Below are 23,707 nucleotides of genomic sequence, written 5' to 3'. Positions count from 1 at the left end.
AAGACCTAGTGATCTCTACCTCTATTGTAAGAGACATGGTGAGGCACCGATCTCACTTTGCTATCTTCAAAGACAAGCTGCTTTGCAATGAAATTTAGCCATTAGAAAAACATAAAAAAAATATTTAAGTGGTATGAATTTTATCATACTTTCCCCAAACAATGTGTATTAAAATTATTGCCTCTCTCTCAATCTTTTATATATTTATTTTTATGGTATAAATATTCTGCAAAGAAATCCATAATATAATTTATCTTACTATCTTTGTGAAACTCCATTTTTTTAAGCATTTGCTTGACTTTACTGAGTTTCTGTGGAAAAAACCCTTTTTTCCGTTTGAATCCTAGTACAAGGTGAACCTACCTAGATTTCATATTTTAGATTTCATATTCGATTTCACATCAGATATCATATTTTTCTTCCACTGCTTATGAGAAAGAATTTGGCATTGATATTTATAAAAGCTAGACTAATAATAATATAATTTGGAATGCTTAAAATTATAGGCATCTTAAAACCAATTTGCAGAGCAAACTGGAAGAAATTATAATTTCTTTGTTACAGATTCAAAATTTAAATGTAAAAATTAATTAAGACATGAACAATAGCTGGACCATCACACAATGAGTATAAAGAACTTTGGCTCTAAGTCTGCCAAGCATGGTACCAATAATGTAGGTGGCTACTGAGTTCTTATTCCCCCTGGCTCAGCTTCTGTTACTACCTCCACTACAAATATGAAATCAAAATAGTACGGTAAGACCTTTGTAAAAGTAGACAAGGCTTTTCACCCCTTCCATAAAGCAAAATATGTTTCTTAGTGGCACATTTGTATTTATCAGTGTTATCAAACTTAAGAATTTTGTTCAGTTGCCATAGAACAAAATTTATTTTTTCATGGTCATAAATAATGTGGCACTGTGTTTTGCAATTCAATTACTTAGTAGTACCATCTGAACAGAAATCTCTCATTCTTTGTTTAGTATAAAATTATTTTGTCCAAAGCTTCTTCTCATCGGTCTCTTTTTAATTGCTTTTGTCTTTAACAACCACAGCAATCAGTTTTTTAATTATATGTTTGGGTAGGCCCTAAATCATCACAACAGACATGGACAGGACAACCATTGTTTGCTTCCATGGTAAAGAACTGGCTGTGGCTAAACACTGTCATCTGTAGAATTTACATAAACACATTAATTAGCTTTCCTTTGTTTCTCTTCAAAACCATATTAAAATACCAGACACAGCTGTCTCTACAAAAGATTAAATTCATGTCCTTTCTAATTCATGATGTCACCCCAGTCACAAGCAATTTTCAGTAGCTTTACTTTCAAAGGAAATACAACTAATGAAAACACCACTACAAAATTTTACATGGGGAGGTTGTGCAAACATTCTACAAAAAAATTAGTATTCATTTGAGACCTCTTTCCCATAGCAATGAACACAGATATATAGGCCAGCATTCCTGAAGCCAAATCAAACTTCACTTCCAATAAAATAAGCAGTTATTATGACAGAAGCTGAGAGCTTGTCCTTCTATTAGAATGTTGCTTTCTCAAATACTCTGCTGGTTTTGCCTGGGATAGAGTTAACTTTCTCCACAGTAGCTGGTATGGAGCTGTGTTCTGGATTTATGCTGCAAAGAGTGCTGATAACACGGGGATGCTCCAGCTGTTGCTGAGCAGAGCTTGCCTCTTGGTGAGAGTCAAGGCTTTGTCTGCCTCTCACCCCACCCCACCAGTGAGGAGGCTGGGGGTGCCCATGGTGAGACACAGCCAGGAGAGCTGACTGCAGGTGACCACAGGGATGTCCCAGACCGTGCAGGGCTGTGCTCAGCACATAGTGCTGGGGGGAGAAGAAGGAAAGTGGGAACATTCAGAGTGATGGAGTTTGTCTTCCCCAGTCACTGTCATGCATGTTGGAGCTCTGCTTTCCTGCGGATGCCTGAACACCTGCCCACCAATGAGTAGTGGTGATGTGATCCCTTTGTTTTTTTGCTTGTGTGCATGGTTTTCCCTTTACCTGTAAAACTGCCTTCATCTCATCTCATGAGTTTTCTCACCTTTACCCATCTGATTCTCTCCCTCATCCCACTGCAAGGCAAGTGAGCAAGCAGTTCTGTGGGGCTGGGCTGTCCTCTGGGGTTATAATGACACAAACACATAGCAAAATTAATTTACAGCGTAACACTTAAGGATAAGCCAAATCTCAGGGGCTTTACCTTTTCTGATAGGGATGATCAGTACTAACAGAACACTTTATGGAAGTGTATCATATTCAAAGCATCACATGAATTTATGGAATAAAGTAAATGGGTGGATGTGATGGCCAAAAGGGCCTTTCAGAGACTGAGAATGAAAATTTCTCAATCTGAAGAGCAATATAAATACTAGAAGGGGAAAAATTAGTAAAATTATAAGATCTCATATTAGAAAATAATGGCAAAATTTAATTATTTTATTGCTACAACAACAGTCAATACACCTATGTCTACAGTGTTGCAATAGATGAGGACATAAAGGAAAAGGACAAAGAACATGGCAAGTCCATTGTCAAGAGACTGAACCCACGTGTTCTAATAAAGCCCTATCTCTTCCACTGTATTGAAATCCATATAACTGCCTTTATTTCTTACTTAACATTAATGAAAATACTACAGTTACCATTAATTGCCACTTACACATCATAGAACATTTGTGACCAGACAGAAAGTTTAAAAAAAACATTGTTAACATTCATTTTCTCACCCATTTCAGCATAATACTCTTTAGAAGAGAAAAAAGAGAGAATGTTCACAAGTGAAAAACAGGATTAAAACGAAATGTTAATATCAAAATTTTAATTTCATTTGTGGCATTACACAGTTTTAATCTAATGAACCAAAATTTCTTTAACAATCAATAGTGAGAGGCACAGTACTGACAACACTTACAAAACAAAGCCTCAACACTACACAAACATTATTCAGGTTAAACTTTTACCAAGACCAGACCTCAATTCTCTGTCCACAGAGAGTTATATTATCACTTCTTTGCTTATAAAAAAAACCCTTACAATACCTACAAAGGGTTTATTATACTATACGCAAACATTCAAATCAATATTATTTTTTATCCTCACTATGGAATTGAGAGTTAAGACCTCACTCTAGAATAGACCCACTTCTCTGTCTAACCTCCAGAAGCTCAATATTGGCCAGCATTAATGTTTAATTAAACTATTAGCTCAAAGGTTTTGAATGCTTAACATAAACTAATGCTCATCATAAACTAACTTCACTGTGCTGCCAAGATATATGTTGAATACAGAAAGACAGCTTTACTGAAATACTAGTTTTACAAATTTAAATGCACTAAATTAGCAAGAGGAAAAAAATTAAAACAGCCTTGATCACCCAGTTCCATTATACCTACACACTCTTACTTTGAATTACTACCTAGTAATGGATGGTTATTACTCTGCAACCATGAGGTCCAGAATGAAAACTGGGGCCCCTGAATCAAGAACCTTCCAAGCATGAAAGGCTATGAGATAAAGGATGTGCTTTGCAAAAGTCTCCTAAATGCATCTAGATTTGTAGCAGTAACTGCATTAAGCAAACCCATCAGCTGCAGAGAAAGCAGATGAGTGTGAGAGTCAGCTATTGCCCATGACAGGAAATGTTAGCAAGCTGCTCTAACTGGCCATGCTTCAGCAAAGCATTTAAGGATGGTGCTAAAGGGCTCTCTTGGCTAGAAAACCTTCTTGAATTGAGCTTAAGGGGCTTGAGGAGTTAGGGCCAAATAAAAACAGGCATTATTCCTTTCTTGTGCACAAAACTATTCAATTAGAGAGTGCTCAGAGAACTGATGCATTCAACTCCCTTGATATTTGACAGAAATAAAACAGGATGTGATTATTAGCTATGGAAATATACAATTTTCATGTGTATTGTCAGTCATATCTGAAGTTGACTATAAACCTATTTTATACACTTTTCTCTGCAAAGCTGGAGTGATAAAGACACAATGAAGCTTATTGGAATGAGTGTATGGTTACAAAAATGGGTGTGAGAAGCATATTTTTATTATAAAGAAAACATTAGAGTATGTATGCTTTGGCTGAAATTTTGAAATTTAGAAAAGCATGCAAAGCATCTTTATTTTTAAGGAAATTTTTAGAGGAGTTTATGTATTTCATATATATATATATTCTTTAAGCTGACAATTTCTCTGAAAGTAACAGTCCACATGTCCATGGGAGCAAGCCATTTAGTAAACAATACTATGTCATCTTTCTTCTAAAAGAGAAATGCCAATATCTCTATCACCAAGGGTAAAAAATATTTATGGAAAAATATCTATAGAAAATACTTATTTTTGTGTATAGATATATACCCAAATCAAAAAAGCAGAAGATATCCAAAGGAATATGCTCTCCCATCTATTATTAGTGTAATTCATTACTTAGTGTTATTAATTATTAAAGAAAACACATGTATTGTCTGTGTTATAAGTTGTATAAATGCTATGAACTACTGAACAAATTGAATGCTTTTAGTTTACAGCCCTAAAAGCAAACTGCATTTCCCATTATAGAGATATCCTCTCAGCCTGACTTTTGGGGCTTTGAAAGCTCCAGGAATTACTGCAATACACAACTTGCACTCAGAACATCTGTCTTTTATGTCTTAGGAAATAAACCTCAGCCTCACTAAATATTAGCAATTATATCCTATTTCTTTCCTCCATGAAAGAGGCATGTTCCTAGCTCCTCTCAATTTACTTCTATCCTCTAACATTTCTAGTATAGAGTGGGCAGAGATTAAAATTTTTTTAAGTCAGAAAGGGTCTTTATTTTCTAATTTCCAGCTTTTTTAGAATTGTGTATTTTATATATTCTACATGATAAAAATATCAAGCTGTTTCACAGTACTAGGAGAAAGAAGCCACCCAGCACTTACTGATCAATCTAGAATTTTACTCCCAGATGGTTATTGTCCCTCATTTCTACGAAACAAGGCATCATTGCCAGAAAATACACATTTGCTCTTCTGCTAACATTGTTCTACAGCTTAAACACATTCTTGCTTTGCCAGTGCATTTCTCTTTGAGTAGACTAAAAAGAGTGCATTTTTTCATTCTACAAGGGGACATAATAATTCCTAATAATACCCAAGACAGAATCTCTATTTCCTCAACTCTAGCTACCGATCTTGAACTTCTTACTTTCAGAATTCATTTCGATCATATGTGACCCAAACTACAAACAGAATTTCAGATGAAATCCCACCAGTACCAGGTACATTGCTTTAATATTTTCTTTCCACTTCTAAAAATGCTGTAATACATCCTGATATGTCTTTACACTTATCTCTTTTCATTGCAAAGTCACACTTATGGCTTTAGTCACTCTGAGACCTATAAAGCCAGATTTCTCTTTTCCTCTGACACTTTCAATTATAACTCCCAGCTTACAACAGAAAAATCATATTATTTCCTAATTAGACTTTGTACTACACACTTTTTGTTTCGCTCACCCTTCCTTCTCTCACTTTTTAATCTGATTTACACTTCATTTTCTATCAGCTCATTTTCCAGCCTTAATTTTTGCATTCAGAGAAATATTTCCTATTGTCTCCAAGTTAGGCCTCAGTTCAATATGAATTTCAGTAGCACTTATCTGAATTAAACTAATCTAAGAGTAGAAAAAGTGTGGCTCTATATTGGCTCCCTTATCCAGTTTATCATACAATTTCTGCAAACAGTGAACATGAGGGCGAAAAGAAGCCCAGAAGGGAGGATGTGCTTCTTTCAACACACAGACACATCAGCCTGCTCCAGAGGCATTACCCAGTAGTCCTTCCCTAGCCTCAGCCTGTCTAACAGCTGCCTGCCATAATCTTCTCTTCGCTATTAGCCTTTATCTTCTCCTGGCTGCAGCACTTGTTCGATCCATCACTCATTGCACTGCTTCAGGATGCTGAGAATGTAGATCATCATTCACCTGCTGCCATAATCCTGACAGGGCTAAGCAAAGGGTCAGACAGGAGAGCCTGTGGAGGGGGTGGGAACGCAGCTAACAGTGCCAAAAGGTTGGAAAAAGTGCAACCAGGAAGTTAATCTGCAAAGGTTGTTTTACAGCTCAGTACCAGACTGGTAAGAGCTGGCTGCTTTCAAAGGACTGGATCATTTTCATCACTTTTTCCTTTCTGTATTATTACTGCTCCTCCTCCCTGCTTCCAGCAGTGCACTCCTGCTCTGGGCATTGCTCAGTCCTTTGTGAACTGCCACCTGCACCCACCTCAGAGCCAAGGACTGCCTGAGACACTGGGAGTGACTGCATGCATGTATGCAGTCCGACAGGAACACTCAGCAGGAGAGAGACACAGAGGCAGAACCATGCAGCTCTTTTCCATCTCTTCTCCTTTCAGTTGTTTTATCAATGGATTGTCATACAAACTTAGAATATAAAGTATCAATAATGAACAACTAAGCAACAAATTTGAGTTGCTTTTCATATACCAAGTTACTGCTACTCAGTGTTAAAAACAATATACCAATTTAATTGTCCAAAAGGTATTTAGGAGTTGGGAAGATCTAAATCATTCACTCAGCCAGACTCCACAATATGAGCTTATGGTAATTGTGATTGCCCAGTGGGTCAATTAGGAAAGTTCAGGGAAAAAAATATTTCCTTCCTTAAGCAGAAAGGAAGAAATATACTGCAACATCACTCTGCAGCACTGAAATAGGCATTGACCATCTTGTCGCATTAGAGTGTAGGCATACTTGCTCATATAGAAATATATCATTCAATAAATCTCCTGTCCAAATATTTATGACTTAATTAGTTACTCGTACAAAGAAAAACTTCTGCTTTAAAAAATCATGAAAGTTTAATGAGGACAGAAGGCAATAGAGTGAGACTTGTGAAACAAACTCCACCTCCAAGGTGGCAGCTGAGAAACTGTTCCACCGTTATTACATGACTTGAGAATGGAAAACAGGTTCTGACACAATTAACCTTTTGGCAATACAGAAAAGTTATTAAAAAGACTAAGTGGTGTTTACTTGAAGGCCAAAATTTGTACAACTTGCAAACCCACTCAAACTCAGCACTACTTCAAAACTGATAAACACACAAGGAGCAGTTATAATTAACTTCTCTTTTCAAAAGAAGTAATAGAGGTACCAGAACATGTTCTTACTCTGGATGTCAATTTTCTTTGTTTGGAATAAATTAAAACAACAGGCAATACTGCCAAATACTAACATAGGAAACAAACAAATGAAACAGTAATAAAGGGGAAGGTAAAGGACACAACTTCTAAGCATAACAATGTAACAGTACCCAGCAGATAAATTTATTGTGCTCCTAATCAAGTCTCCTGTTACATGTAAAGTACTGTTGTGAATGTGTGAAATGGATTCCAGGATTAAGACTTAACAAATTTATCTCTTCATGAGCCACCTTATATCCTTATGAAAATATAGTTTTTATTTCTATTTTAATGGCATGCACCCTACTATTGCTGTTGCAGGTAATTTTGGTCAGTAAGACTGCCCTTGATTACTATTTGTACAATTACCTGCAACAGCAATAGTAGGGTGCATGCCATTAAAATAGAAATAAAAACTATATTTTCATAAGGATATAAGGTGGCTCATGAAGAGATAAATTCCATTACAATTTAAAATACAATTTTCAGTGATTTTGCTGATTTAACACTCTAGCTAAGTACTGGGATCATGTCATCTGCAGATACACTTATGGTATCTAAAACAAAGTTCAGTAGAAATTCATATCACACACACACACATGGATGCACACCGACAAAAAATAGCAGGACAGAAACAGGATTACAGTAAATTCCATTCAGTATGATATGCAGAAAATTAAGTGTTAATGATTGTAGTTATCCTATTCCTCTTTCTAAAACACCTTTGTATAAATATTTCTTAAACTTACAGGTGAACTTCTGATCACACTAAAATCAGTAATTCGCAACTTCTCTTCAACAAAACCAACAGTTTGCCTGGCTTTCTACTTGTACTACTTATATATGCCCTTCAGTTTTATATGTACCTCCTTTTTTTTGGGGTTTTTTTTTTTTTTTTTTTTTTGCTTATGGGTAATTTGGTTTCCAAGCAATATAAATTGATTTTACAATAGGCCTAGGAAAAATGACCACAGCATATGCAGAAATTGGTATCCTGAAAGCCTCCATTTCAGATTTTTCATGTAAACCAGTAGTAAACTTTTCTTTCTACATTTTTAATTCTGAACCCAATCATGTAAAACATTTTACTACAACATCTGTCTCATTCCCTACAAGTATGTTTGGGAATGATTTGTCAATGAATATGAGAATGATTCTATGATTCCTTGAGATGTTATCAACAAATAACTGCAAATGAACTTCCAATTAAGCTCCATGATGCTGATGCTAAATGTCTCTTTTCCACAAGCTCTTCAGAGAGCCAGTGCATTATCCCACTGAACTACAGAATTATATAGTATTAAATGTATGTGTTTATAGAGCCTATTGAATGCTTTCCAAAAAAAAAAGACCTATAGTATTTCATTATTTAAAAGCAGTTTCTCTCCTTCTTTAAACCCTTTTAAAAGGCTATGAAAATTTTAATATTCACAGGAACTACACAGAGGTAAAACAATAGAAGTATGGTTCTCAGAACAAAAATATTTTCCACGCATTGTAGAGCTCTGGAATACTAGAGCTCTTCTGAAAGGGTTGATGAATCATACTATTTAAAGGTTGTGACACATTTATGCCCAAACTAATGCAGGCAAAGCTAGTAATTCTCAGTTACATACCTGTGCAAGAGACAGGTTATGTGCTGGGACACTTGGTTTTAAATTCCAGACCTTTTTGGACCCTGCCCATTTCTGGCATTGAACTCACTTAATTGGCATACCTTAACTCTCCTGCATATGAAGAGGGGGAAAAAATATTGTTGGTATTTGATTTGCTTTTAAAATCCTTTGCCACTAAGGCTGACACAGAAGAACAATTAAAACTAAAGAATAGAGATAATAATTCATATTCCTCCTTAGTCAAGATGATAAACTTTAGATTCACTTTTTTAAAAAAGCAAGCTGCAGAACATTTATTTAAAGCACAGAAATAGGTGTTGATCATAAATATACTGAAGATGTCAGACCAGTTTTAAATAAATATTAAAGTAGTTTTTAGTAAATTATGAACATAGGCCTTCAAGCTCTATGGAACAAAAATTCAGTCAAGGCAGAGACTTAGTCAAGGCTTCTCTAGAGTGGCAATGAATATTTGGTGCCATCAGCACCCTAGAACCCTTGGAGTACAGTTGTGCTTATCTTGGACAAAGAAAAAGCCATACTGGTACATACCATGTAAAAGTTCTCCTCATCCAAGCCAGGATACAGACATTTCAATCAATTTGCCTTACAGTCTTCCAAAACATTCACCTGTGAAAAATTTACATACCTTGCTTCAACTATTTTTGACCAAAAAGAAGAAGAATGGACTGCATCCACAATTTTACCTTTCCATGATTTAAACTGAGAAATGGGGGTGTAGCTGCTGACTCCAGGAGAGTGAGGGGCAGCTATTGCTTAGGCAGCACCTATCCATAAGTGCTTCTCAAGTTTGTCCCATGCACATACTTTCCTTCAAAGAGAAATCCACAGAAACAGAGCCCATTAAGCAGGTCTCAGGCTGACAGCAATGTCCTGGGGTCAGACTGGCCATGTGTTGAGCCCTACTAGGTCAGACCACCTCAGACCAGCGTTTAAGCCAAGCTTACAGGAATCTTTCCGCCACAGACAAAGGAAGGAATAGATTACACAAAGGTCTGCCTCTGACATCCTTGAAAGTGTGTGATGCATAAGACACCTTGAAAGAGGAAGTAGAGGATTGAAATCTGCGTCCGTCTGGACTGAAGCTAGCAAAGACAAAGACCAAAAGAGTCAGTAGGGAAGACTTCAGAGAAAAGAAAGGTGAACTGCTTTTTCTAAAAATTAGGGGCAGGGTGTGAGAAAGCAATTGCATGTTCTTTGCACAATCGCAAAGAGGAGGAAAAAACTGGGTACAGGAAAGATGAATCTGTGGAAAGTGAGATTAAAAGCCTAAGGTAGTTTATAATTAGCTCAGTTAGGAATATTCAATTAAAGGCTTTTAAATGCAGTGTAGGCAGCAACGAAGTTTGGCTTCTCTCCAAAAGTAGCTGCACTCATACCCAGAACCAGGATGGTCTCAGGAGAGATTAGTGAAATTAATGGAATTACTAGAATTTCCTCTCCTGGTCAAAAGTTAGTGCTCCTGCCTGATGCACGAAATTATTCCCCATTTAGGCTACTCCTGGGGCACATTTTTAAATAGCAATATTGAGTCTCCTTTATGTTTAGTTCAATATTCTCCATGTGACATAACAGAAGCCACGACAAAAATATGTGTCCTGAGAGTACAGTTAGGAAATATGTATCAGCAGTTTGATTTCTCCCTCTTCGACCCATGCATTTTAACTTCTTGGGTTTCCAGTTTGAATGTTATTACTATTTCATTAAGGCCATAACTATCTGTGTTCTGGTTCCTGAAAGCCTATTTGGCATAACATTCGAATTAGCAATAATGAGAGGAATACGCTCTTCCATCATCAAGTTTGTTACCTTGATGAATTTCTCTCTGTAGAAAAATATGAAATGAGTTAATGCACCTGCCTATTAAAGCCACTTCGGGAGATGGCTGAACGTATGAATGGCCTATTAGCTAAAGAAAAATTCAACCTAAGGCCCAAGGAAGAAATACAGCTGTATCTAAAAAGTGGATTTATTACAGCTATTTCTTACAGTACTCAAAGAAAAAGTAGATGTCAGCAAAATTAGGAGTGCTAAAAGATCACACTAAAAAAAGTTAGACAATTTTGGGGCTGTAGGACTTTGCATACAAAACAGTCAGCCTTATATGAATTTTTTTGTGCATTTAAGGCTTTTTTGCTACTTCTTTCTGGCTGAACTAAGATTATCTGTCACAATAAAAAACCCAAATGAACAAACAAAAAAACAGAGGAAGAAACTTACAAGAGTACTTGACCAGCTGAGGGAGGCTTCTATTTAGTAATCAAAGTGGCAGATTGGAACAAAATTTTGGATAATTTGGATAATTAAAAGCCTGACAATTTGTTTTAGAGAGTATTATCAAAAGGATTATTGTTTCCAGAACTATCTAGAAAAGTGGAAATAAAAGACTCAAATATGGATATTAGTTTCCTTTTTTACTTCTGAACTTTCTGTAGCGCCACTGAACTGTTTTCATGCAGAGACAGGTAACCCACTACTATATAATTGCAAGTAAATGCAAAATACTAAATTCATATTTTCTTTATTTATTCTTACCTGAGTAAATACTGAGAAAAGCTGTTTTTAACACTGAAAAATGAGTATTCCCACCAGTTGAGGAGTCAGAAATTCCCATTGTCACAAAAATCAAAATTATCAAAAAGAGCTTAGAACACACAGGTAAGGACTGGATTTATATAGAAATCTGATAAGTAGGCTTATTCTTTTATAAGCAAAAAAGGACTGGAAAGATCTTCTGAAAATGTTAAATTTAGCTGCTTCTTCTGTAGGCATGAAGTCAGCTACTTGTAAACACACCTCTTTTATAACTATGCCAATCAGTATCTCTGAAGAGGGTTTGGGTTTTTTTCTTTTGCTAGTGATTTATTTCGTGGTTGGTTTGGATTGCTCTTGCTTTGATTTTCTACCCAAACTATTTCCACTGGAAATTTATCCCAGGATGCGATGACTCACAGGGAAAAAAAAAAAAAAAAACCAAAAAAAACAGACTTAAATTTAATCACAGTCACACACAAATTTTGTTCTTTTGCTACCTTTTCCTCATTATGTACCAGCAGGATGTATTTATCAGCAGGAATCTTATTTTCCCCTGACTCTCCTACACTTCACAAGACAAGGTTTTATAAACCCCTCTGTAATGTGGGCTCTGCTGTCACCTGAATAGTATTTAATTGCATGTGTTCCACTTTGAGTTCAAATGATTTTCAAGCACAAAAAAATCATAACTGAATTAATTATTCTAAGTGAAATGTCCAGTTACTTACTGCTCCTGGAACAACTCCGATGCACAATCCTGGTGCATCCTCAGACATATTTGCTTCTTTTCAGAGCTGTGAGCTCTTACCTCTTGGTTAACCAGTAATACAGAGATATGTTCTCCCTCTCAATTATTTCTAATATGCTCACAATTTAAAGCAGAATTCCATTTTATTGGTTCCAATCGACCTTCCATCATCAACTACTTAGAGTGTAATCCCATTTCTATTATTAAAGTCCAAGCAGTCTTTCTGAAATATACTCCTATGTCCCTCTGAGCTGCTTATTGTGGGAAAACCACCCTCCTTCTCCCATTCAACCTGTCCTTTGCCTTCTTGTCCCATGATGTCATCAAAATATTGACTTGGCAATAAGTTATATGATCTACTGCATTTTATATGACACTTTTACAAAATTACCAAATAGTTAAATTTTACCAAAATTTTAGCTCCTCTTCTGTGGTAATTAGAACTTCCAATTAAATTATTAACTCTTAATTATTTCTCAGTATCAAATGGTCCTGCTCCACACCAGGTAACAGTCTTGTAAGAAAGCAGATGCTAACTTTCTCTGAAAGTACCGATCCCTGTTATTTTAAATTTTTTTTATTTCGTCTCTTTTATGATAATACTGATGAGAGTTACAGGCTGAATGCACTCCCTTGGAAACACACCAGTTACACCATGAAGGAAATGATCAGCATTACCAAACGCTGAAGATTTTATTTCTTGCTGCAGACATATACTAAAGGATAATGAATAGCAATGTTTTTAGTGTTCCTTGAGATGTGTTGTGAATTCTTACAATTCAACAGTAGAAAGTAAACATAACCTCTACAGTATTGAAATAACACAAATATTCTGAAATATTAAAAATTGATATTTCTTAGCCAAGGCAAATGAGTCCTTATATCTCTATGTAATCTAATTTATTTTGCTTCATCCAAAAGTATTCACCTAAGTCAAGACAAGGACTTGTGAGCTTTACCACAACTGTCATTTTCCCATGCTTTTAACAGTCAATGAGTTACTGCAAAAAAATCTATAGGGACAGGCTGATTATTAATTGTGCACACAAACACACACATAAATCCCTTTGAGGCATATTAGCTTTAAAAGTAAACTTTTGTCACCCAAAGTGGCTCATGAAATATGCAACATATATTACAAATAATTATTCATCAGACATATCAGATAGTAATAACTGATGACTTAAGTTCCTTAATTTCAAAATATGGCATTAAAACACACACAAAACATAGGGGAAATTAATTTTCTATAGCATGAGTTTTATAGTCACATGATCCTACAGAGTCCAGGGCTCTGTAGCCCTTGAAAATGAGAATTTCCATCTTTGTCTTCAATTTTCTCTACTGTTTTGCAAAAAAATTATATGATTTTACAGAAAAAAATATGATAACCTAATTATTATATGATAACTATATGATAAACTAACCCATATAGCAGAACATGATGAATAAGAACATTTATTAGCCAGAAACTTGACTTCGCTACAGATCTCTGGTAATCTTCTGGATTTCTACATTTCTCTGACACTTTGAACTTCTTTGTGAACAATTCTCAACTTTGAGGATACTTTGAAATCAGTTACAAGTTATTTAAATGCTTATACTTTAAACATATCAAGCCAGATTCATCTGACTGTACTATGACAACATTTTTGATTCTGAGCATATCAACTGAGCATACATAATTGGTAATAGAGGGTAATTAATTCAATTGCTGGTTAAGGGTTTGGTCAGCACAGAATATATGTGCTATTCATGTAGGGAAAACGTGCTGACACAACTCTAACATATGTATAAATATGGTTTGGTGCGTATTTGCAGTCAGGTCTTGCATTTCATCAAGAATTTTGCCAAAACAGACTCATTTTGCAAGCAAAGCTTTGATCAGCTGTTGAATGCAGAGCTATCCTTGCAGCTTTTTTTTATCCAAAACCATGGATAGGAATTTCTTTCTACTTTGATCTCACACCATGTTTTGTTTCAGGAATTTAAAATCAGGACTCATATTTGTGGCTACCGAAATGGTGCACCGGATTTTTCAACTGTCCTTACAAAAGAGGCATACAAAGAACAGGAGTAATAAGATCTGCTTTCCCTGCCTAATTTATTAATATTTTCATGTTGCTTTTTGTAGGATCAAAATAATCAAAATGCATACATATATCGACAGATTTCTCAGATATAGATATCTATACTTTCATAAGCATACATAGATATATACACTTTCATAAGCATGTAATACAATATGCTATATTCCCTAAAGATGGAGTGGTTTTATGCCTCTTTTGTTTCCTTTACCTCTTTCTCAGTGCTACAATGCAATCCTGTGTCTGAGCACCGGACTTCAAATGAGAGATCTATTCAAAACATGCACAGACAAAATAAGTGGTTTCCTTAGTAATGGAAACTATGTGAAAGCCTCTGAAACAACTCCTCCTCCAGAGTAAGTCATGGTGTACATGATCCTTTCTACCCCCAGCTTATTGATTAAAAGATAGCTTTACATTTAAATAAAAATATTTAATGTGTACAGTATTAGGAAGTGAAACTAGAGATGAGAGGGAAAACATTTACTGCATTCCTAGTTACACTGTTTGGGTTTTAATCAGTATGGATGTTCTATGTTACAGTGACCTTTTAATTAATTTTCTAGATCTGCAATTTTAAAAAAATGAAATTGTATAACTGAGGGCTTCACTTAGGTGCTCATTACACTCCCATAGTTTAGTGTACTTTACGCAAATTAACATTAGGTAACCATATTTTGAGCACACATTGCACTTACTCGTGGTCTTTCTTGTCATCACCACAACAAATTCATGCTGTTGATGGCATGGGAAAATAACTGATAACTCTCTCAGTCTCACAGTAACTAAAAGCAAAATGACATTCTAGTTCTAATATTTAGCTTAGTGACTCTAAAGTTTTCTAAGTCACCAATACAGCTCTTGTGCAAATAGTTATGAAAAGTAGATAATTTAGAATTTCTATTGTTATCCACCCATTTTAATATTAAACCACAATAAAATGTAACAAGAATAGTTTTTTTAGTTTCATCAAAAAAGTTAAAAAATTCAAGTCTGAAGATCTGCCCTTGAGAAACACACACTATATATCACATTTATTGCCACAAATGTGGCATTACCAGGGAAGATGGCTAAATTTAAAATAATTTTTTTACTGGGAGAAGGAGGTTCCCTTTCACCGATCACATACTATTTGCCACATCACAGTGTCAACAGAAAAAAGTACAAACCTGTTTCAGACAAAATATCAGTTAATGTTCCATAGAAAGGCAAAAAGATACGAGCAAAGGAAAGGAAAATGGTTTCCCTGTTAAGGAGAGAAATTTCCAGACCTATCACCATCCAATTACAACAAATTGACAGCAGGATGGAAATTCTAGGCCTTACATTCAAATCATTACTGCCACTATTTTCTTCCTCAGCCTTAGATCCAGATTTTCCCCAAGAGCTACGACACTGACTGCTATATTCCATGTACATTCTGGCTCCTACAAACAAGGATCACAAACAAGCAGATACTTAAGAAATCTACAAGGGTATCTCAGTCCTAAAGATCCACCACAGAGAAGATCTCAGTAGGTTATATCCAATTAATGAAGGCTACAAAACCTGAGATGCCACCACAAGACATAAACTTTGTGAGATAAAATCAATTTTTAAACATATACACTGAGCTAGAAAATTGCTTTACAGATATTTCATCAGCCTTATCCAGCTGCATATAAAGATTCTCTAGCTGCTTTTTACTACTGTGTCTTCATTAAGAATCCCATGTGACGCAGCAAGGTTGTGGTTGCTATGTGTGACTCACTTCCAGCCTTCCGCAGATACTGGTATGCCAGGGATTCTCGCCTATTAGAACGGGGTCAAGGATGAAAATTAGAACTCAGATATGCCCCTGTGCTGGACCCAGTAGGGATAAAACTTGTTAAGATTTTTCAGACCTGAAGCCACTCCTGCAGAAGGCTGACTATGGCTCTGGGACCTATAATGAGGAAAGAGACTATAGCTTTTGCCTGGGATCTCATAGTTTTTGTTTCATAGAAAATAGTTACTGCATAAATAGGCAAGTTTTCTGGAAGAGGAAATATTTCCTTGATCACCAAGATCAGCTCCTCACCCCTGCTTTCATTCAACCCCATCACACATGACTGAATTTGCCTGTAGTATAAGGCTCTTTACTATGGAGTTCCAGATTTTGCCAAGTCATATTGCACCTACTACCGACATAGCATTTAAAGAAGTAACTGGGGCTTTGTGCATAAGTGAATTTTTCCTTGTGTGAAATTCTTTCCAGATTTGTTTCCATCCACTTTTGCTCCATTGTATCAACACTAACTCTCTGATCTGATAAAAGAAATTTCATAGCAGGTTAAGTAATCTGATACAGCATTTTTCATTACGAAGTGAAACTCTAGAAATTTGAATTCATTGTTGGCAACAAGCCTTTCATCTCCAAAAAGACAAAGAACAAGAGCCAGAAATGTTTCTTCTGTTTATCACTAAAAAAAAAAGATTCAATTTTGGAAAGATACATATTAATAAAAATTAGTCTTTATGGCAGCATAATCCTTTTAGGAAAACATCAGTAGTCTTGCCATGACAATGCAAGGTTGTCAAATGCACATGACAATGTCAGATTGATAACATTGCACTGAAAATGCTGGCAGAACAGGGTTACATGAAGGGGTGGTCTTCCAGGCAAATCATACAATGACAACCAGCTCTAAATTGTAAGTCAATTAATAAATTAACAGATGATGCCACAACACAGATTTCTTTGAAACTGACCTTCACTCAGAAAAAAATACTCCACAACCCACATGGAAGATATAAAAAGGCGTGCTTTGCAGAACTGGTGAGAATTAATCTGTCAAACAACACCCCACCAGCTCACCTCTTTTTTATTCAATGGGCTACAAGAAGAAAGTGAGAAAAGCCACAACTGAGCCTCTTCCTTGTAGTCATGATGCCTCAGAAACCAGGATAGGAGCACATGTAGTCATAAGTGATAAAGCTGTTCCAAAAGTGTTGTCTCTTTTACACATGGCCATAATCTGTATGACTACATGCTTGAAAAATTATTTCCAATTTCTGATATAAAGTGTGTCATCTTAGATTTTAAATCAAATAGTTGTGGTATTTTTACTGTAACTGCACAGTATTTATTACAGTTTTTAACTACACTTGCTGCATTCTAAACAGAGCTGTGTTCTCACAGACTGAAAACACTAGAAATGGTCATGGGTAATCCTGAACCAGAAAAAAAGGATATGGAAGCCCAAGGATATGCCTTTCTACTTAATGAAAAAGGGGGAAAAGTTTTGAAATCATTTTCCAATTTTGAAAAAAAATGCAGACACAGAATCATTGTATTTAAATAATGAAGGGATTTATGGATTGTGTTTATTGTCCATTAAAAACAAATAATTACTTAGTTTATTTAACGTGAACTCAGTAATCAGATAAAATGCATGCTAAATAAATTGCTGGAGTTAGTCTGCATTAATTTCATTGTCTCTCTATCAGTCTGAGAGAATTTTTTCCTATCCTGTTACCTATTAAGCTATATATATGATTTTCATAAAATTGATTACATTGCTATTTTAAAACCATCAAGCATCACAGTGAAATTAGCAGAAAAATAACTTAATGAACTTTAATAATCATAATTGTTTTGGTTATAAAAGATACTTTTCTCCTGCAGTTAGTTTTAAAAAATATTCTTTAGCATTACCTAAATAATAAAATTCAATTACTTCACTTTTTTTTACAAAACAGAATTTTAGTATGATTTAATAACATTTTAACTAATATGTAAATGTATGCCTATCAAGGAAGTACTTTAATTGCATATATAGTCTATCATAAGAACTCACTTTCTTTATGCAAGTATACTTTAGTTGATTTAATTATCTAGCCCTCTAATTACACAGTCCATACCAATCAACCAAAATGAAGCACTTGTCTAATCTTAATTTCACATGTCAAATCACTGAATATGTTTTTGCATGATTCTCATGTTAATTAGAAAGCCAAATTTTGAATGAATGACAGCGAGTTCATGAAGAGGCTAGGGGCAAAACCCAAGAATGATTTCACATAGGGCAATGCTAGTCCCTATCTATTTACCTTCCTCCAGATCATCTGTTTCTCCACTGGATGAGATATGAAATCTAGGAGTTTTTAGTCATCTTTAAAGGAACATTTTCAACTTTGTCCAAACTTTTTGAAATATTCTTGTCTCTTACTGCCCCCAAAACCCCACCCCTCTAGCACAGGTTACTATCTTTTGTGGGGGCAAGGTAGGAGAGGGCTGAGATGAGGAAGGATTGCCTTTTATTTTTTGTGGGAGCTACCATGGCAAGAGGTCTTTGGGTTGTGCTTACTTAAAACATCCTGAGCATTATCCCATCCAACACAGGACATTATGTTGTGCAGCAGGGAAAGCTTAAAGGCTGACTTGGAAGTTTAAAATGGGTTGAATTTGCAGCTCATGGTGGTGAACATCACATAGATCAGAGGCTCCAAGAGCCACCTCGTGGGGGCAAAGGAAAAACAAGGTTTCACCAGTGAGCCCTGAGGCTACAGAAAAATGATGTGACATCTTTCTGATCTTAATTTTCCCTGACCCAACCTCAGGCAAGAAGACCTGAAAGGTAACCAAAGATGGGTTTGCCCCAACTTTTTCATTATAATGCTTTAGCTAACATTAGAAAAAATTTGAATATCCATAACAAAGAATGAGAGAAAATAAAAAGACCACTTGGTCTTTCCCTGGCCTAGAGTATCTCACCTATTTTCAGCTAATCGGTCGCATAAATGCTATTATTTCATCTATGAAACAGTCCCATTCAGTTGGATGAGTGAAAAATGAACAGCACACATCTTTGAAAAAATTTAAATCTTTGTTCACTGTAGCTAGCTTAAATGCAGCATTCAAAAATTTGAGGCAGAAGGAAAAGACTGCTTTAATATAGCCACAGTGTAAGTGAGTCTAACAGGAGTAGATTTGTAAAATTTGCCCTAACCACTTGTAACAACCTGAAATTTATTTAGAATGGTGTCATTCATTTAATTCAATTTTCATAATAAGTGATTTTATGAATAATAAAATTATTTTCTTACTAAATAAAAACAAAAATAATGCAGTCCAAGATCTGATCCAAAGTGAATTGAGATGAGACTCAGTATTCATAAAATAGCAACCATTTTGTTGTAAAATTCTGGTGCTATTGCTGTAGCAAAAAGTGTACTAATTCACACCATTCTTTCTAATCTTCAGAAAATATTCATACTGTTATTAGACAAGATTGTGAGCCTTTCTTCAAAGCAGATGAGCGTGAAATGAGAACTACATCTCACTTCAGTCCACTAGAGGGTGGCCTGACTTGCTCAGGGCTGTGGGACTGAATTCACGCAAGAGATCCAACATTTTCTTCTTTTTGACCTGTTGCTAACCAATTCTTTGTGCTTCATTATTAATCATATTATATCATAATTTCTTTCATATAAACAGTATCTACGATAAAAAACCTTTTCCTCTCAACAGCTATCTCATTTATTGTTTTATATATTTCGGAGAAGGTGTGATGATAATCGGAAATTATTCTAGTTTTTAAAACCTTCATAGTTTGTATGCCCTTTGGTCATAGACACAGAATAAACAGGGGAAAAATAAATCATTCACCAAAGAGGAGAGCATAAAGGGAGAAAGAAGAAAGAAAGGGGAGGAAAAATCCGGGCATCCTATTGTTTATATAATTGGATGGCCACAAAAGACAGACTCAAGCAGAGAGAGATTGAGAAAAACTGACTTCTTATTTAACCAACCCCTTTCAGAGTTCATTTAGAAATTTTATTTCTCAGGAAGATGTATTACTGCTCTTACCTTCTACTGATAAGCACAGATAGTAAAATGTAATGTTTACAAAATTTGGAAGAGGAAGAATGTGTAAAATCTTTTCCTATCTTAAGCTTAAAAAAATTTTTTTAAAAAAGGCACCAAAACTTGGAGGAAGGCACAGCACATTTTTCTTGAATGGTTTCATCACACAGTATCCTCTGAACTACAGCAGCCTTTGCAGAACTTCAGTGATCTCTAATAAGTTGTTCTGAGTACAGATAACATCCCTTAAAGGGAAAAAAAGATTAAATAAAAGAGGGGGTGGGGGTAGAAACCGCGGCCCTCGCAGCGCGCTGTGCCCAGGCGCACGGCATGCCCGCCGCTGCCGGCGGAGCTCCGGGCGCGCTCCCGGGCAGCGCGGGCTCCGGGGCCGAGCAGCAGCGCTGTGGCGGCCCAGGCCCCTCCCGCGGGCACGCCGCGCGGAGCCGCGGCCCCGCTGGGAACGAGCGCCCAGCAGCAGCGCCGTGCAGTGACAGCCCAGCGCCGCGGCCGGGCGCCGCTAACCGCCATGGAAACAAGGAGAAACAGGAGCAGCTAGCGAGCTGCTCTCTCCCCCGCCTTCCTCTCTCCGCTGGATTGCGAGCCTCAGACAGCCAGGCAGCAACAGCGCCTGGCAAACGCAAGGGATCTCAGCTGGCAGCACCGAGAGTCTCTCATGTTGCAGGATATCAATAGATACATCTCTGTATTATAGACTGTTAGACACACGCATGCACACCGACTCGCACCCACACGTACGTGTGTGCTCGCCTATACAGACTCTGGCTTCAATACAAGTACGTCGCTACCTGAACTAAGGATTCAAAATTACTGAGATGCAAGAACTCCTCCAGCTCTGAAACTACTCTTATTATAGGGTAAGTTCCTCTTTATTTTCAATTTTATCCTGACTTTTATCTAACTTCTAGACTCTTTACCCTTTCTTCTTTTTGTAAAGTTATTTTTTTAGTGTATTTTCACGTATTACTTCCTGAACAGAAATGCAAACGCAATATGCTTTTTATGCCAGAGATAATCTAAACATGCTTGCAATAGCATTAGATCTGTGCATTTGTTAGCTTGAAAGAACATCAAAGGATAAAAAAAATATAAAAGAAGGATGTTTCCACTAATGTTTCAGAGGCAATATTAAATTAAACACTTGCTCTGTGCTTTGAAACCAATAAAACAAAACACAGGACAGCCTCCTTTCCTCTCTCCAGCGCTAGGATTAAGGGAAATGCTGTTTATGTCAAGACCTAAAAACCACTGAGCAATGAGGCTGAATGAGCATATCACAAACAGTTATTGAATTTCTGCCAGGCTACATCTTAAGGATTGTGGCAAATGACTTCGCCTAAAAACATCCCCTTTCCAGTCAGAAGGGACACTGTGAATGTCTGATTACCGATGCAGCTGGAACTGACGTTAGGTAAAAAGGATCACATTAAGCGGAGGAGTTCTAATCTTCTTTGGTAATTAACAGGATCTCAGCAGGGTGTCTCTGTTTACATGGAAGGAGAGTGTTTAAATCCATCACGATAAAAGCTTCGCCTGTTCTAGTATAGCAAGGTTCAGAACTGTTTGCCTTTGCTTTCCATGTCTTTGTTTTCACATGTCTAGCTGGAGTTTTTGCCCAGCACTGCCGATGAGAAAGAGAACCCAACAAGGGGGAAGGAGAAGGCAGCAAATGCAGGGAGCTAGAAAAATATCAGTGATTTTCTATTTAACCAATCTCATCAACTTAAAATTCCAGGCTAGCACTACAGTTGCCTAATGTGCTTGTGCTTATGCATGTGTCTGTCATTTCTTCCATGCAGTATCAGAGTACCTCAGTATCCTTTAGATGAAAACACATTTGGTAAAGTGCATCAGCATGGATCTGTGATTCATGCATCAGTGAAAGAGCTAGATTTTACTTTAAACCATGAAAAAGACAGGTTAGCCCTCTACTGTATGCTTCAAAGTGAAAAAAATGCCATCTGCATCTTCCTGTATGCTTTTGTTTGCTTTTTAGAGTACTACATCTGAATTAAAAACATCTCAGTATTTTGATTATTTCTCCTACCCCTTTTTCTCCCTTCAGCCCCCTCACTCCTGTGAACTCTGGAGAACATCATAAAGATTCTGTTCCTTTGCACCAATGTAATTATTTGTTTGTAATTTTAGAACTACTGTGTTTTGAGAATCAAACTGTGAAAGAACCATCAACAGATAGCCACTGGCTTTAAGACTGTCACCTTTCCAAAAATGTCAGGAAATGGGTAGCTTAACAATACGTATGGTAAGAAGTCAATTAATTCAGGTGACCTTTGTAAATGGTGACAATAAAGCAGCTCTGACAATATGCCACGGCGTTCGACATTCCCTCTGGAAAATGAATGAGCTTAAGAAGAGGTTTTCTTTTCAGAGTACAAAATGAAAGGTACTGAAGCATTAGCTCCAGCTATTGGCAAGCTTGCTTCCTCTATATTAGGTGGTCTGTGAAACCTGTTTCAAGCAAGCTGACTTATTTTATTACATGAAACACAATCTCTGGTCTAATTAATTAAATATCCTGTTTTCATTCACACTGCATGTGCACAACAAGCATTTCCAGCTCTCAGTTTGGATTTTTACAAAATATGCTATAAAATAAGTAGAGAAAACCTGATTCTGATCTCTTCATGCTATCTGCAAAGGACTACTCAGGAAACTTTTTCTACATGCCTCACTATCTTCTCAGCTATTCTGAATGTTAATCCTCATTCATTTTTAATGTAGAAAATAAGTAAATATTAGTAACTTTACAGAAATGCATCTTGGGTTTTGCCACATATACTCTAATGTGCTACTTCAAAATATAATACAGATATGCCAAAGAGCTTCAGAAAAATGTGGCCATTTCAATCATACATGTACAGAAAACATGCTGTAGATGAAGCTTCTCTACACAGCTCAGACATTCTTAACCAGCAAAGCAGGCAAAATGTGTGGTGACTGTATTTTGGTTAATACTCCCTCCAAGCTCCTGCAATAATGTTGTAGTGTCAGCCAACGACTGGCTGATGTTGTTATGGTAACCCCAAAGTGCCGTCTTTTAGGGTGGCAGCTCTGAGCATGACATCAGAGCATGCCTGCTCGGAGTACCCTGAAGTGGGTGAGTACTTCATTTTTGCACCTGAATTAGACCAGATCAACTCAGCAACATTGCTAGCTGGAATGCAGATCCAAAAATATAATGTACAATCTTTTTTAAATATTCAAGACTGAGCAGCTTATGAAAATATTCACATCCTGCTTTTCACTTGTAATCACTTGTCCTTTGTCACTAGAAAACAAAACTAAGTATTTGCAAGAGAGAGCAAACCATTTAGGAGTCTTGGAGCCACTTTCTTTGACTCTCACCTATAACCTTTATTGTATTAACAATTAAAAGCTAGCCAAAAGCTTTGCTGCTTGCTGACAATCACTCTTAATTAAAGTTAGACTGGTATTTAATAGCCAAGTTTTAGAGTATTAATAGAATAAGACAAGCAGTAGAAAACAAAAAGACTTTTTCAAGACCAGCTCTCTCTTCAATTGACAGAAAAGTCACCAGAGAGAAAAAATATACCTTTTTGAACTATATATGGATAGTTTTAGTGTTTCATGGTACATTACTGTTTTAGTTAATTCATATGTCCTTTCTTC

General features: G+C 36.4%; 2 protein-coding genes across 3 annotated transcripts in view; one reads left to right on the top strand and one right to left on the bottom strand.

Moving 5' to 3' along the window:
- The window catches only part of IMMP2L (inner mitochondrial membrane peptidase subunit 2), a 412,660-nt gene that overhangs the window by 195,018 nt on the left and 193,935 nt on the right, over positions 1–23,707 (bottom strand). The window lies entirely within an intron of this gene.
- Positions 20,707–23,707, top strand: part of LRRN3 (leucine rich repeat neuronal 3) — a 31,592-nt gene continuing 28,591 nt past the window's right edge. Inside the window, exon 1 of the mRNA XM_059473363.1 lies at positions 20,707–20,913. The gene's annotated coding sequence lies outside the window, so the exon portion shown is untranslated. The remainder of the gene's footprint in view (positions 20,914–23,707) is intronic.

This window comes from Ammospiza nelsoni, chromosome 5 (assembly GCF_027579445.1).
Source record: "Ammospiza nelsoni isolate bAmmNel1 chromosome 5, bAmmNel1.pri, whole genome shotgun sequence".
Taxonomy (NCBI): Eukaryota; Metazoa; Chordata; class Aves; order Passeriformes; family Passerellidae; genus Ammospiza; species Ammospiza nelsoni.
The sequence above is the reverse complement of the archived record's forward strand: the minus strand, read 5'-3'. Positions and strand labels throughout refer to the sequence as shown.